The sequence below is a fragment of the Nannospalax galili genome, unplaced genomic scaffold (genome assembly GCF_000622305.1).
Source record: "Nannospalax galili isolate Female #2095 unplaced genomic scaffold, S.galili_v1.0 scaffold1659, whole genome shotgun sequence".
In the NCBI taxonomy this organism is placed as follows: domain Eukaryota; kingdom Metazoa; phylum Chordata; class Mammalia; order Rodentia; family Spalacidae; genus Nannospalax; species Nannospalax galili.
The window spans coordinates 692,432-707,176 of record NW_008342925.1 but is presented as its reverse complement, the minus strand read 5'-3'; the positions used below and the strand labels follow the sequence as shown (position 1 = coordinate 707,176).

Here is a 14,745-nt window from a genome sequence, read left to right as displayed (position 1 = left end):
GGATATATAATTGCCCCAGCACTCCACTGAATAGCCTCTCTTTTCCTCATTGAATTATTTTGGCACCTTTGTACACCCTCAACTGAGCCTGCAGGCTTAAATCTCTCTGGAGTCTCTGTCTTGTTTTGCTGATTGGCTTACCTTTAGGTTACTCTCATCTGTCGGTCCCTGTAGCTGTAAGTGTTGTCATCAAAATGCTAGATGTGCAGAGAGTGGTGGCGCATGCCTTTAATCCCAGCACTTGGGAGGCAGAAGCAGGTGGATCTCTGTAAGACTGAGTCCACCCTGGTCTACATAGTGAGTTCCAGGCCAGCTGGGGTTACAGGGAGACCCTGTCACAAAAAGACAAACAGCAACAAAAGTTAGATGTAATATCAGATTTAAATGTTACACATTTTTCAAATGTGTTCTTTTTCAAAATTGCTTTTTGCTAATTCTTGGACCTTTATATTTCCGTAAAACTTTTGGAATCACTGGGGGCTAGAGTGATGGCTCAGTGGTTAAGAGTGGCTGCTCTTGCAGAAGACTAGGGTTTGAAACCCAGCATCTGCACATCAGCTAACCACTGTTGTAACTCCAGTTCCGGGGAATCCGACGCCGCCTTCTGTCCTCTGTGGGCATTACAGGACGTGGGCACACTTGCGTGCTTTCACTCGCGGGCAGCATACACGTACACAAAATGCATGCGTACACATAAAATAAAAATAATAAAATATTTTAAAACTTTCAGAATCACATACGTTTTTACACAAAAGTCTAACAGACTTCTTTTTTAAAGATTTATTTTATTTATTTTTTTAAATACTGAAAAACTTAACAGCTTATTATAATTTATTTTATTTAATAATCTAGGAAGCTGGCAGCCATCAGTAGTTCCAGTGCAATTTCAGGCACAATAAGAAATTCAGGAATCTCAGTGGAGCGGTTAGTGGAGCGGCCTTGTAGGTAACAAACAGGCACACTTCCAAGAGCACATGTGAAGGGCTCTCTCTGAAATGACCCCATTGGTTTTGCTTCAGCAAACTGACCCGGCCCACTCAGCAAGGCTTTTATTGTCCCTGGAGTTAGCGAATGTTCTCTTTTCATGACAAATTCGTGTCTATCAGAAGATACTAATTTGACATATATGGCGTCGGGGACTTCACACCACCACAGGTTTTCTCTTCTCCATCCATTCTGTTCTTTTAAAATTCTACTTTGATCCCACAGGAACTTTAGGAGTTTCTGGTGAGGTGGGAACGCAGCAGACTGGAACCTACTTCTTTCCGGAGGAAGGGTGTAGGATCCTCTCTGACTTCTTTTATTGTTAAAATCATGTGTATGTGTATCCGCTCATGAGTGCAGGTGTCCTCAGAGGGTGTCAGACCCCCAGGAGCTGAAGTTATAGGCATTTGTGGGCCCCCTGCCTGAAGTGGGTGCTGGGAACTGAACTTGGGTCCCTTCAAGGAATAGTAAGAGCTCTTAACCACTGAGTGATCTCCCTAGCTTTCTACCAGACTTTTGACTGAGATTTACCTTAAGCCTAAGCCCAACCCAGGTAGAATACTGAATTCCCACTTCATGAACATAGCATATTCTGTGTTTTTAAATTAATTTCTTTCGGAGGTGTTTTAGTGGTTTCCAGGGTATAGATCATCTTGATGTATTTTGCTAATTTTATCCCTGTATTAGTTACTTTTCTGTTGCTGTGATAAAATACCATGACCAAAGCAAATTATAAAAGGAAGAATTTATTTGGCTTACGGTGCCAGGGATGAGTCCATCATGGCAGGGGTGGCATGGTGGTAAAGGCGGCCGGAGCGGAAAGCCAAGTGTTCACATCTTCAAGCAGGCACAGGATGTGGAGTGACACAAAGTACAAGGAGTAAGAACCCTCAAAGTCCGCCCTCAGTGACCTGCTTCTTCCTCTAGCACGGCCACATCTTCTAAAGGTTCCATGACCTCCCCAAACAGCACCACCAACTGGAAACCAAGTGTCCCAATACCCGGAGCTCATGGGGGACATTTTCATTCAAACCACCACAATCTCTAAGCATGTCACGTTCCTCTAAAATTATTTATATTTATATTATTTATTTATTTATTTGTGTGTGTGTATGAATGTAGTGCCCATGGAGACCAAAAGAGTTGGATCCCCTGGAGCTGGAGTTACAGGCAGTTGTGAGTTGTCATATGGGTACTGGGAACCAAACTTGGGTCCTTTACAGGAGCAGCCAGTGCTTTTAACTGCTGAGGCATTTTTCTAGCTCCCAAACTTCATATATTCTTGATGCTGTAAATTACATTTTTATTGTTTTTTTGTTTGTTTTTGACCTTTTTTTTTTTTTTTGGTCTTTTTGAGACAGGGTCTCTCTGTAGCCCCAGCTGTCCTGGAACTCACTATGTAGACCAGGCTGGCCTTGAACTCACAGAGATCCGCCTGCCTCTGCCTCCCAAGTGCTGGGATCAAAGGTGTGCGCCACCATGCCTGGCCTGTTTTTGACTTTTAAAAAATATTTTCTTATTTTTATTTTATGTGTATGAGTGTATTGCCTGCATGTGTGTAAGTGCACCCATGTCGTGAAATGCCTACAGAGCTCAGAAGAGGGCATCAGATCCCCTGTAACTGGAGTTACAGATGGTTGTTAGCTGCCATGTGGGTGCAGGAAATTGAACCCAGGTCCTTTGCAAGAGCAGCCAGTGCTCTTAACCATTGAGCCATCTCTCCAGTCCTGTTTTTGGCTTTTTGAGATAGGATCTCCCTGTAGTCTCAGCTGGTCTGGAACTCATTATGAAGACCAGGTAGGCCTTGATCACATAGAGATCTGCCTGTTTCTGCCTCTTGAGTGTGAGGACTAAAGACATGTACCACCACACCTGATTTATAAATGACATTAAAAAAATTGTGGGGTACAAGGTGGTACAAGCCTGACGCCCTGATGATGACCTGAGTTGGATCCCTGGGACATGTGTGGTGAAAAGAGAAAACCAACTCCCACAAGTTGCCTTGTGATCTCGACATGTGCCCAGCGGCATGTGCACACCCCTCCCCCCACAAAATAAATAATAAATGTAATAATAAAAACTTAAACTTTTTTTCATTTTCAACTGCTTATTGCTAGGACAGAGGTGAGTTTTGTACGCAGACCTTGCCCCCACAACCTTGGCGAATAGCTTTCTGGCAAAGCAGGCTGGAGCCTGTGTTAAACCTTGGCCACATGGACTCCACACAGAGCCTCTGTCCTAATTTGTTCTTCATTGCTGTGGCAAAATACTCTGACCACTACCAAATTGGGGAGGAAAGGGTTTATTCAGCTTACAACTCCCAGGTCGCAGTTCATCAGGGAGCCCAAGGTAGGAACTCAGGGCAGGAACCTGGAGGCAGGAGCTGGAGCACAGGCCGTGGAGGAGCGCTGCTTACTGGTTTGCTCCCCTGGCCCCTGCTCAGCCTGCTTTCTTATGCAACACAGGCCCACCTGCCCAGGGGTGGCACCACCCACAGTGGGCTGGGCCCTCCCACATCACTCATCAGGAAGATGCCCTGCAGACATGGCCACAGGCCAGTCCAACGAAGTCAATTCCCCAATTGAGGCTCCCTCAACCCAGGTGTGTCAAGTTGACACTAAAGCTATCCAGCAGCCTCCCAGGCAGAGGCCATGCTATTCTGAAATCCAGTGCAGTGGAAACTCACTCACAGTTAAGTCATTCTGTCTCCCTGTGCTCTGGATCCACAGAGACAAAGAAAAGGCAAGTTTCTACTTGGGTGAAAACCAGGGTGAGGCTGGAAAGTCCTTCAAGGCTTAACATTTAAGGAAGCCCTAACTTAGGGCCATGCAAATTTGGGGTTGGCTTTAACACTGAGTGCCTCCTTAAATTTTTTGCTCTGTTTGGAAGATGGTTGGCTCCAATGGTCAATGTGCCTGGATTTGGAATCAACTAGGAGATGCAGGCTGGGTGTGTCTGTGAGGGAATTCCCAGAGAGGTTAATCCCATGGGGTGCACCATCCCATCGGTGCACGCGCTGTGACCTAACGCTCCTACCACCACAGTTTCCCCACCATGACAGACTGACCCCGGGAACTGTGAGCCGAAACGAATCCTTCTTTCCTTAATTTGCTTTGTCACAGCAAGGAGACGAATACCCAGCAAGAGTACCCAGCACGAGTACTCAACATAGCATCCATGTCATCGGCATGAAACACAACAGAATTCTATTTTGTGAAAACTCCATTTTTTAAATGACAGTGTGGGGAAGGCAGAGGAAGGATGTTCTCATATTCAAGGCCAGATCTTGTCTCTAGAAGACACATCTGTCATCCCAGCACTTGAGAGGTAGGGGCAGGAGGATCAGAGGTTTGAGGGCATTGTCCACTGCATAGCAAGTTTGAGGACAGCTGGGCTTCAAGAGACCCTGTGTCAAACACAAACACAAAACCCAACCAAACCCAACCTTCCAGCCCCTGCCTTCTCCACTTTATCCCCCTTCACCTTCTGCTAAGAGAGAACGAGCACGCAGGCCACAACCCGCTGTGGAAACATTTTGCTAAATTTGATTGTTTTGTGTCTTCCCTCCTTCTCCGCCTCTCTTGCCCCACTGCTGACCCCAGGCTGCTCCCGTGTGTCACACACACTGCCCATCCCGACCCCTCAGCAGTATCCCTCCTCAGCTACTCGGGAAGCTTTGGGCTCTTCCCCTCCATGCTGTGCTTCCCAAGATGATCCAAAAAGATCTAGTGCAAGAAAGGATAATGGGTAAAGTCAACCCTGGATGGTCAGTCCTGGGAAGCAGCCAAAGCCCAGGGTGGGGTGGGGCTCCTTGCGAGTACTCAACATAGCATCCATGTCATCGGCATGAAACACAACAGAATTCTATTTTGTGAAAACTCCATTTTTTAAATGACAGTGTGGGGAAGGCAGAGGAAGGATGTTCTCATATTCAAGGCCAGATCTTGTCTCTAGAAGACACATCTGTCATCCCAGCACTTGAGAGGTAGGGGCAGGAGGATCAGAGGTTTGAGGGCATTGTCCACTGCATAGCAAGTTTGAGGACAGCTGGGCTTCAAGAGACCCTGTGTCAAACACAAACACAAAACCCAACCAAACCCAACCTTCCAGCCCCTGCCTTCTCCACTTTATCCCCCTTCACCTTCTGCTAAGAGAGAACGAGCACGCAGGCCACAACCCGCTGTGGAAACATTTTGCTAAATTTGATTGTTTTGTGTCTTCCCTCCTTCTCCGCCTCTCTTGCCCCACTGCTGACCCCAGGCTGCTCCTGTGTGTCACACACACTGCCCATCCCGACCCCTCAGCAGTATCCCTCCTCAGCTACTCGGGAAGCTTTGGGCTCTTCCCCTCCATGCTGTGCTTCCCAAGATGATCCAAAAAGATCTAGTGCAAGAAAGGATAATGGGTAAAGTCAACCCTGGATGGTCAGTCCTGGGAAGCAGCCAAAGCCCAGGGTGGGGTGGGGCTCCTTGCCCCCCCCCCGAGAATCTCTGGGGCACGTGATAAAGATATCATTTTTGTCCTTGGATGTTGTTCCTTCGGAGTGATCCACTTTGGCTTTTAAGACAGGGTCTGTCACTGGCCTGGAGCTCACCAGTGGCCGGTGAGCCCAAGAATGTACCTGTCTCAGCCTCCCCAACACTGGGATCATAAGCACTTACCACCATTTCTGGCTTTATCATGTGGGTTCTGGGAATGGAACTCCAGTCCTCCCTCTTGCAAGATACTGTTAGCAAGGCCCAGGAGGGCCTTTTTACTGTGCCTGGAGAGGAATTATGAGTAAGCTAGAAGGACTCATGTTGGGAATTTTGAGCCTTAAAAAACACAGGTCCTTATGCAAATGAACAACCACATTTGTACCAATTACATTGCAGTCCCTCATGCAAATGAAGGATGGTGATCTGCACCAATCACAGCCTTTTGCTGGGCCGCTAGAGAAACTGCTGGGTAAAAATGGCTGCAGGTTTTTTCAGAGTTCACGGAAGCCTAACTGGCTTAGAGTGCAGCTTTCCAAGGCAAGGCCAGACCAGGCCTGCTGGAGTCTGTCTTCAGCTGTGGGTGTAGCTGTTCTTTATAGCTATTAGAGTGACCTCATGGTGATTGTGAAGTGTCCGAAAGAGCCAGGTTGACAGCAACAAGAGGGTTTCCAGGGCAGGGCTGCAGGGCATCAGACGGGGAAGGCCCTGCACATGGCCCACTCACCAGAGTGTCACTCAAAAAGGTGTTTATAGGACTAGAGAGATGACTCAGCTGTTAAGAGCACTGGCTGCTCTTGCAGAGGACCTGGGTTCAGTCCCCAGCACCCATGTGGCAGTGCACAACTGTCTGTGACTCCATTTCCAGGGGATCTGATACCCTCTTCTGACCTCCGTGGGCATTGCATGCACATGGTGTGCTTATATACATAAAGGCAAAACACTAAAACACATAAGATAAAAATAAATAAAATAAAAAGGGTGTTTACAATAAAGCTATAACAAGATCGGCACAGAATTAGCAATATTCCGTAGTATTTAACAGTGTGTGGCAGCATTTAACCCCTATCCTAGGGCCCCTGGGAGGGGAGGGTCCCCAATATCTCAGGAGTAGCTATTTGGTGGGTAGTTATTTATTTCTATCTTAAATTGCTTAAAGAATATATTTTTATTTTCTAGTGTGTATGTGTTTGGGGGTATGTGATCTCTGTGAGTGTGGGCATGCACATGACATGCCAGGACACACATGTGCAGGCCAGAGGTAGCTTTCAGGAGTTGGTTCTCTCCTTCCACCTTGCTGAAGCAGGGTCTCTTTTATTTCTTCTGCACTGCCTGGTCTAGGCTAGCTGTCCTGTGAGCTTCTCTTCTCTGTCTCTGCCTCTCATCTTGCCTCTGGGGTCCTGGGAACACAGATGAGGGGACACTGAATCCTGCTTTTTATGGGTTCCGGGGATTAAATCAGGTCATCAGGTTTATGCAGCAAGTGCTTTTACCTACTGAGCAATCTTACTGGCCCCTCTTTATTTAATTTTTATTTATTTATTTTTTGTAGCCCTTTTGAGTTTAAATTTTTTGTTATATTTTATTTATTTTTACTTTATGTGTATGAGTGTTTTGCCTGCATGTATGTAAATGTACCACCTGTATGTGGAGCCTGTGAGGCCAAAGAGGGCATCAGATCCCTGGAACTGGAGTTACAGATGGCTGTGAGCCACCATGTAGGTGCTGGGAACTGAACCCAGGTCCTCTACAGGAGCAGATAGTGTTCTTAACCACTAAGCCATCTCTCTAACCTGATCCCACTGAATTAAAGTAGAGTTACTCACATGAGTGTGGCTGTGGATTATTTGCCAGGGTATGGGTGATGCACCAGTGGCCACAGCACTGGGCAAAATAACTCCCCCTCCCCCAGCAGGAAGAGCGAGGGGCTTCATGAGCCCCTTGTGCTGTTTGCTTCAAATCTGGATGTAACAGAGGGAAGGGGTCTGGTCCTGGTTATGTAAATTCTCCACACTAGTTCCTCAAAAGAATGAGTGTGAAAGGCCAACGCCATGTCCCCAGGGCTCTGTGGGCACACGTGTGGCAGTGAGGTCTCACGAAAAGATATCTTACTTTCAAGAAGGGGGCTCCATGCCTCCACTTTGCAATGGATCTGATATATGTTATGTCTAGTCTTGCTCTGAGGAATGGCCTCAGCCATCACCCACAAGATCAGGAAGGAGGAATGAGGAGCTGGAGGGACCTGGTTGGGAGCCCTCTCTGCCCTGCACCAGCATGCAATGACACCCCTCCTCAAGTGACTGGGGACCCACACCCACAGTCTTGCTCTTGAATGCGGATAAACACGGGTGCCACGGGTGAACTCTGGGCCCCCCTTTTATTACTTTTCTCATTAGAGAGAAAATCAAAGTGAGACCTGGGATTAAAGATCACCTGCATGTAGACAGATACCAGTTGATCTGGTATCCTGGGATCCACCAGCAGCAAGAGGCTCTGAGGCCCAGACAGACAGAGCTAGCAGGTGACAGCGCCCCAGCAGAGGCTGGCCGGTGCAACACTCACAGGTTCTAGGTTTGCAAAGTTGCTTATGGGCTCCAATTGTGTGTAAACCCATAGTCAATTTGGGAGGCAGGGCCTTTCAGGTCACCTGTGGACATGCACACAGGGCAAAATATTTGCATTGCCTGAGATGCTGTCCCTGGGACCCTGTTTTTTGTTTCACCTCCTACATTATAAACGTATAGCCTCTCACAATTTGTCCAGTTCCTCCTTTAGCCCTTCTTCCCTCCCCTCTTTCCTCCCTCCTTCCCTCCTTCCCCCTCCTCTTCTGGTTTCTCCCCCTCTTCTTCCTTTCAATCCTTTTCCTTCACCCCCTACTTTTTGAGACAGGGTCTGACATAGCCCAGGCTGGCCTCTATGTAGCCCAGGCTGGCCTTGAACTGATTCTCCTGCCTTCACCTCTCAGGTACTGGGATTACAGGCTTGTACCATACTTGACTTTTTTTGTTTTCGTGTGTGTGTGTGTGTGTGTGTGTGTGTGTGTGTGTGTTTGCATGTGGCGGCTAAAGGTCAATCTCAGGTGTCCTTCTGAATTACTTTCTACCTTAAATACTGAGGAAGGGTCTCTCAGTGAACCCGGAGCCCACCAATTCTGCTTGCTCCTGGCACCCTGCCTCTGCCTGGGGTTATAGGTGACTTTGCCCATCTGGCATTTTATGTGAATGCTGGATCCAAACACTGATCTTCAGGCATGTGCAGCAAGGGCTTTACCTGTGAGCCATCTCCTCAACTGCTTCCTTTTTTTTTTTTTTGCATTTTTGTGACTTTTCTCGGTGACTTTGTTGTTTAAATGGTCCCCACTTCGGCTGCGTTTCAGCATGCAGTGGTACCCCTGAGGACAGGAAGGTGGTGCTGTGTCTCCTGGCTTCATCCAGACGTGAATAACGGGGCTGTTGTCTGGAGTTCAATGTCAATGACCCAATCATCAATTTCAAATGAGGTTTTAAACAGAAACCCATATAAAAAGATAGCTGTGTGTTGATGGATTGACCAAGTATTGTGATCAGAGGCTCAGAAGACTCTAGGCTCCAGAGCTGTGGCTCAGTGTTGGGGTGACTTTACAGAATGTCACTTCTGCCAATAGCATGAACTGGCGGAGGTCTAAATCCCAAGACGTCAGATCTGTGGTCCTAGAATGGCTGCCCAGGTTGGTGCCTCATCAGTTCACACACAGTCTCCTTGCCACTGACCAGAAACAAACAGAGAGATTTTGGAATGTTTGCCGCCCCCCTCCAAGTTTATATGCCACAGCCTGGATCCTTTCTGTTCTGTAGCCTGGGCCACACTGGGTCTGGGGATGGGTCCAGAGCCTCATGTGTTTCAGGTAAGCACTCCACCCTGAGTTATGTCCCCGGGTCTCTGGCCACACTCTTAACAGATCCCCACCAACCAATCCCCACGACAACACAGAGAAGTAGCGGACCTTGGGACTGCGGCATGCAAAAGCTGTGGAAAGCTCTTTTTCTTGAAATCTCATTGTTCTCCTCCACAGGCGACGTGCTTCCGCACCTTGAAAATACTGTACCAGGGGCTGGAGAGATGGCTCAGAGGTCAGGAACACTGGTTGTTTTTGCAAAAGACCTGGGTTCGAATCCCAGCACCCATGTGGCAGCTGACAACTGTCCATAACTCTAGTTCCGGGGCCTCTTCTGTCCTTCACGGGCATTGCACAACACGGGTGCACTTACCTACATGCAGGCAATACAATCATACACATGAAATAATAATAATTTAAAAAATATTTTAAAAAATATTGCACCAAGTCACTTGTGCTGGTGAGATGGCTCTGGGTAAAGGCGCTTACCATTGGGCTTGATCCCTGGGACCCACATGGTGGAAGGAGAGAACTGACTCCTGCAAGTTGTCCTCTGACCTCCAAATGCACACACAGTGGTACACCCCGCCCCCGTGCAAATAAACAGTGAATTTTTTTTTTTTTTGGTCTTTTTGAGACAGGGTCTTCCTGTAGCCCTAGCTGTCCTGGAACTTACTATGTAGACCAGGCTGGCCTTGAACTCACAGAGATCTGCCTGCCTCTGCCTCCCAAGTGCTGGGGTTAAAGGCATGTGCCACCACACCTGGCCCTAAACAGTGACTTTTAAGAAATACTGTACAAGTCACAGTTGAATGGCTTCTCTCCTGCAGCTGAACACCAGCTCAGGTGGGTAGGGGCTGGGTGGGTAGGAATCCCCAGGACCCTGTCCTGCAGGGGCACACACTGCATGAACAGACCCACAAATGGATGGCAGGACTCACTGTGGGTGCCACGAGGGACAGGGGCTTCAGTGTGAAGTCATCCCTGTCTCCAGCAAAAGTGGGGTTTGGGCTACTTCTCTAGAATGAATGAGTCTCTGGGACATGCAGGGGCCTCTGTCATGATCGACCACTTGGGGGAGCCTCAGACTCAAGGGACACTTTTCCCCTGTGGGTTTCACTGGGATGGTAGCCTTGTTTCCTTGATTTCACATGTTGGCTTCACAGTGGCAGGTAAGGACATCCCTAACACTGCTCCACGACACTGACTACATCCCAGTGGAGCTGTTCCACAGGTGCCTTTCCGGAGTGTGGCTAGGCTGTGGCTTCTCTCCAAACTACCCATAACCTAGTCCTCTCTCCTTCTCTCTTTCCCGCTCCCTCTCTCATATACCACACCATACACCACAACTCACACAACACACATACACACACCACACAACACATACACAACAAACACAACACACACCTCACCACTTACCACATCTCACACAATACACACATCACACACAACACATATATAGCACATTACACATAACAACACACACAACACAACACATAATACAACACATAATACATATGGCACACTATACAAACACACACACTACACACACAACACACACTATACACATAATACATACACAACAGACACAATGTAACAACACAACACAAACGACACATACACAAAACACACATGCACATAACACACAACATACATGCACATAACACAACACACATAACACAACACACATGCACACAACACAAACAACATACATGCACACAGCATAACACATATAACACAGACAACATACACATCACAACACACCTAACATACATGCACATAACACATGCATACAACAGACAACATATAGAACACCCAATACACATACAGCACACAATACAAATATACAATGCAACACACACAACACACACTATACACATAACACACATGCATACAATGCAATACCTATGACACAACAAACACACATGCAAATAGAACACAACACACATGTACACAACATAGACAACACAGACTTCACACAACATACACATACAACACACATGCACACAACATAACACACAACACATGTACACTATGCACATAACACAACACAGGCAACACACACAATACAACATAGACAACATGCACAACACAACACACACTATACACACAACATGCATGTATACAACACAGGCACAATGTGGCACATCCACAACACAATACACAACAATACAATACATACTACATAAACACAACACACAATGCAAACACACATATATACACACCACAAATATACCACATATACCACACCCCTACCACATACCACACACACACACTACACACCATGCCCATACTACACACCATGCATTCACTATACACATACCCCACTACACATAGGATACACACGCCATGTACATACCACACATACCACACCATATGCACACCACACACACCACACCACAAATGCACACAGCAAAAACACCACAAACATATCACACTACACATGCCATACACCCCACATACCACACAAATGTACACACTACACACACCACATACACCACACAAATACACACACACACACACACACACGCACACACACACACTGCTCAGACAAGTGCCCAGGCCTGCATCTCTCTGACTCTCCTACCCTGTCTGTTGTGTGTCTACTTCTGGTCAGCAACAGCCTGTCCCACCCTGTGGCTCTGACATGTTATTGACATGACCTTCTGAAAAAACAACTTGAAGATCCCGACTGAGCGGGAAGGAGCCTCACTCATCCAGAATGGCTGGCCATCCATCAGCTGTCCCATCCCAAGCCTGGCTACTTCACAAGTCATCCAAATGTTGTCCCTTGGATCCCCACCTGACAACCACCGTGTGCCTGCCATCCCAGAGTCCTTCGGAGCACTGCCCTTCTCTGGAGTCTCTGGGATGCGGGCAGACTCCTGCTCCGCCCTGCCTTCCCGGCCTCTCCCCTTCCCAGTTGCTTAGAGAATCTTGTTTTCCTTTGAAGGTTGCGTGTGATGAATGCAATATTAGTTCTTTTACCCTTCATAAAGCATTTTAAAGTAAATGATATTTCTTCTGAGTAGCACTTTTTGAGGATTCCTATAGATCTGGAGGATGAAATGGATTCTTTTTCATTGTTTTCAAGGTTTCGTGCCATCGCTATCTAAAATTATTCTAAGTAGAAGATAGGAACATGTCTCTTAATTTCAAAGGTGTAAGCACTTTTGGGTTGTCTCTATTAATCCTGATTGTTTTGGATGTTTGAAGAATATGGCCATAAAACCCTTACTTAAAGTACCCCCAGGCCAGGGACTGAAGAGCTAGCTGTCAGTAAAGTGCTTGCCACAAATGTATGATGACTTGAGCTTGGTTCCCAGAACCCATGGAAAAAGCTGGGTGTGGCAGCATGCCCTTGGAATCCCAGTGCCGGGACGTGGAGGCAGGAGGGTCCCTGGGGCTCACTGTTGAGTCCCAGGTCCCAGGGAGAGACCCTGTCTTGCAAAACAAGGTGGACAGAACTTGAAGAAGGACGCTCAAGGTTGGCATCTGGCCTCTATATGTACCTGTACATACATGTGCAGCTACACGTATACACAGAAATATCCTTGTGGCAGGAAAAGATGCAGCCAGGTTGTGGCCTGCACAATGGAGGCTAAGACAGGACGAGTCCCACAAGTCTGAGGCCAGGTACAGAGACTGACACACAGACACAGTCTCTCTCTCTCTCTCTCTCAAAATTTTCTTGTTTATTCTATTCTATTTATTTATTTTCATGTGTACGAGTGTTATGCACTATGTGTGTATCTGGTGCCTGTGGAGACCAGAAGAGGGCGCTGGATCCGTTGAAACTGGACTTAGGGATGGCTGTTAGCTGGGAATCAGACCCAGGTCCTCTGCAAGAGCAGCCAGTGCTCTTAACTGCTGAGTCATCGCTCCAGCTTATTTATTTATTTTTATGTATATGAGTGTTTTGCCTGCATGTACATATGCACATCACATGCATGCCTGTCCCTGTGGAGGCCAGAAGAGGGCATGGGATGTCCTAGAACTGGACTTACAGAAGTTGTGATCCACACGTGGGACCGAACCTAGGTCCTCTGCAAGAGCAGTCAGTGCTCTAACCACTGAGCAATCTCTCTAGCCCCAAGGATTCAGATCCCCAGAACTCAAATGAAAGCTGGGAAGGCCCCAGGCTTGGTAGCACACACCTTTAATCCTAGCACTCAGGAGGCAGAGACAGGCAGATCTCTATGAGTTCAAGTCCAGCCTAGTCCACATACAAGTTTCAGACCAGCCAGGGGTACATGGTGAGACTCTGTCTCAAAAGCTGGGATGGGATAATGGCTGCCTGTGACCCCAGCCCACTGGAGATAGAGACAGATGATCTCCAGAACGCGCTGGTTGAATTGGTAGCTCTGGGTTCAATTGAGAGATCCTGACTCAATAAATAAAGTGGAGAGTGTTGGACAAAGACACCTCACATCAATTTGCAGCCTCCACAGACAGGAATCCACACAACACATACGTGTGCATACCTGCACACACACATGCATACCTGTACACACACGGGCATCCACACACATGTGGACATGTAGACACACACATACACCACACACATACACATGCTGAAAAAATGTCTAGATTTCTATTAACATGAGGATTTTAATTGTGATATACTTATATTTTGTTGTGCATACAGGCTGAGAATCTGTCCTACTCACTTCCTGTTGCTGTGATAAAACATCCTGGCCAAAACCAACTTGGGGAGGAAAGGGTTTAGTTTACCCTCCACTTTTGAGTGACAGTCCAGCCTTTGAGGGAAGCCAGGGTAGGAACTCAGGACAGGAACCTGGAGGCAGGAGCCGAAGCAGAGACCACAGAGGAACTCAGCCTCTGGGCTTGCTCCCTTGGCCTGTGGTTGGCCTGCTTTCTTATACAGCCCAGTCCCCTCTGCCTGGAGGTGGCACCTCCCACAGTGGGCTGGGCCCTCCACATCGCTCAACATCAAGAAAATGCCTCACCAACATGGCCACAGGCCAATCTGATAGAGACGATTCTTTAACTGAAGTTCCCTCTACCCAGGTGTGTCAGGTTGACAGCCAAAGCCAATCATGACAGTATTCCATATCTGGAATGCCCAAGACCAGAAATGTTTTGTATTTTGGACTTAAGACTATTGCATGTATACAATGAGATCTTTTCAGAATGGACAGAATCCAAGTCTAAACTGGAAATTCATTTATGTGTCATGTAACCTAATGCACATGGCCTGCAAGTAACTTTATGTAGTATTTCAAGTATGTTTTTAATATCTTTTATCTATTCTTTGACAATCTCATACATGTACACAATGTATCTTGAACATATCTACCCCTCCCATTCCAGCAGGACACTCTCCAACATGCAACATGTCCCCTTCCTACCTTCATGCTCTCTCTTTCTCTCTTGCTCTCGCTCTAAGCA

General features: G+C 47.1%; 1 pseudogene; it reads right to left on the bottom strand.

Annotated features, from left to right (window-relative positions):
* Nucleotides 1–840: 840 nt before the first annotated feature.
* Nucleotides 841–1,175, bottom strand: LOC103738815 (annotated as a pseudogene).
* Between the last annotated feature and the right edge of the window lie 13,570 nt (nucleotides 1,176–14,745).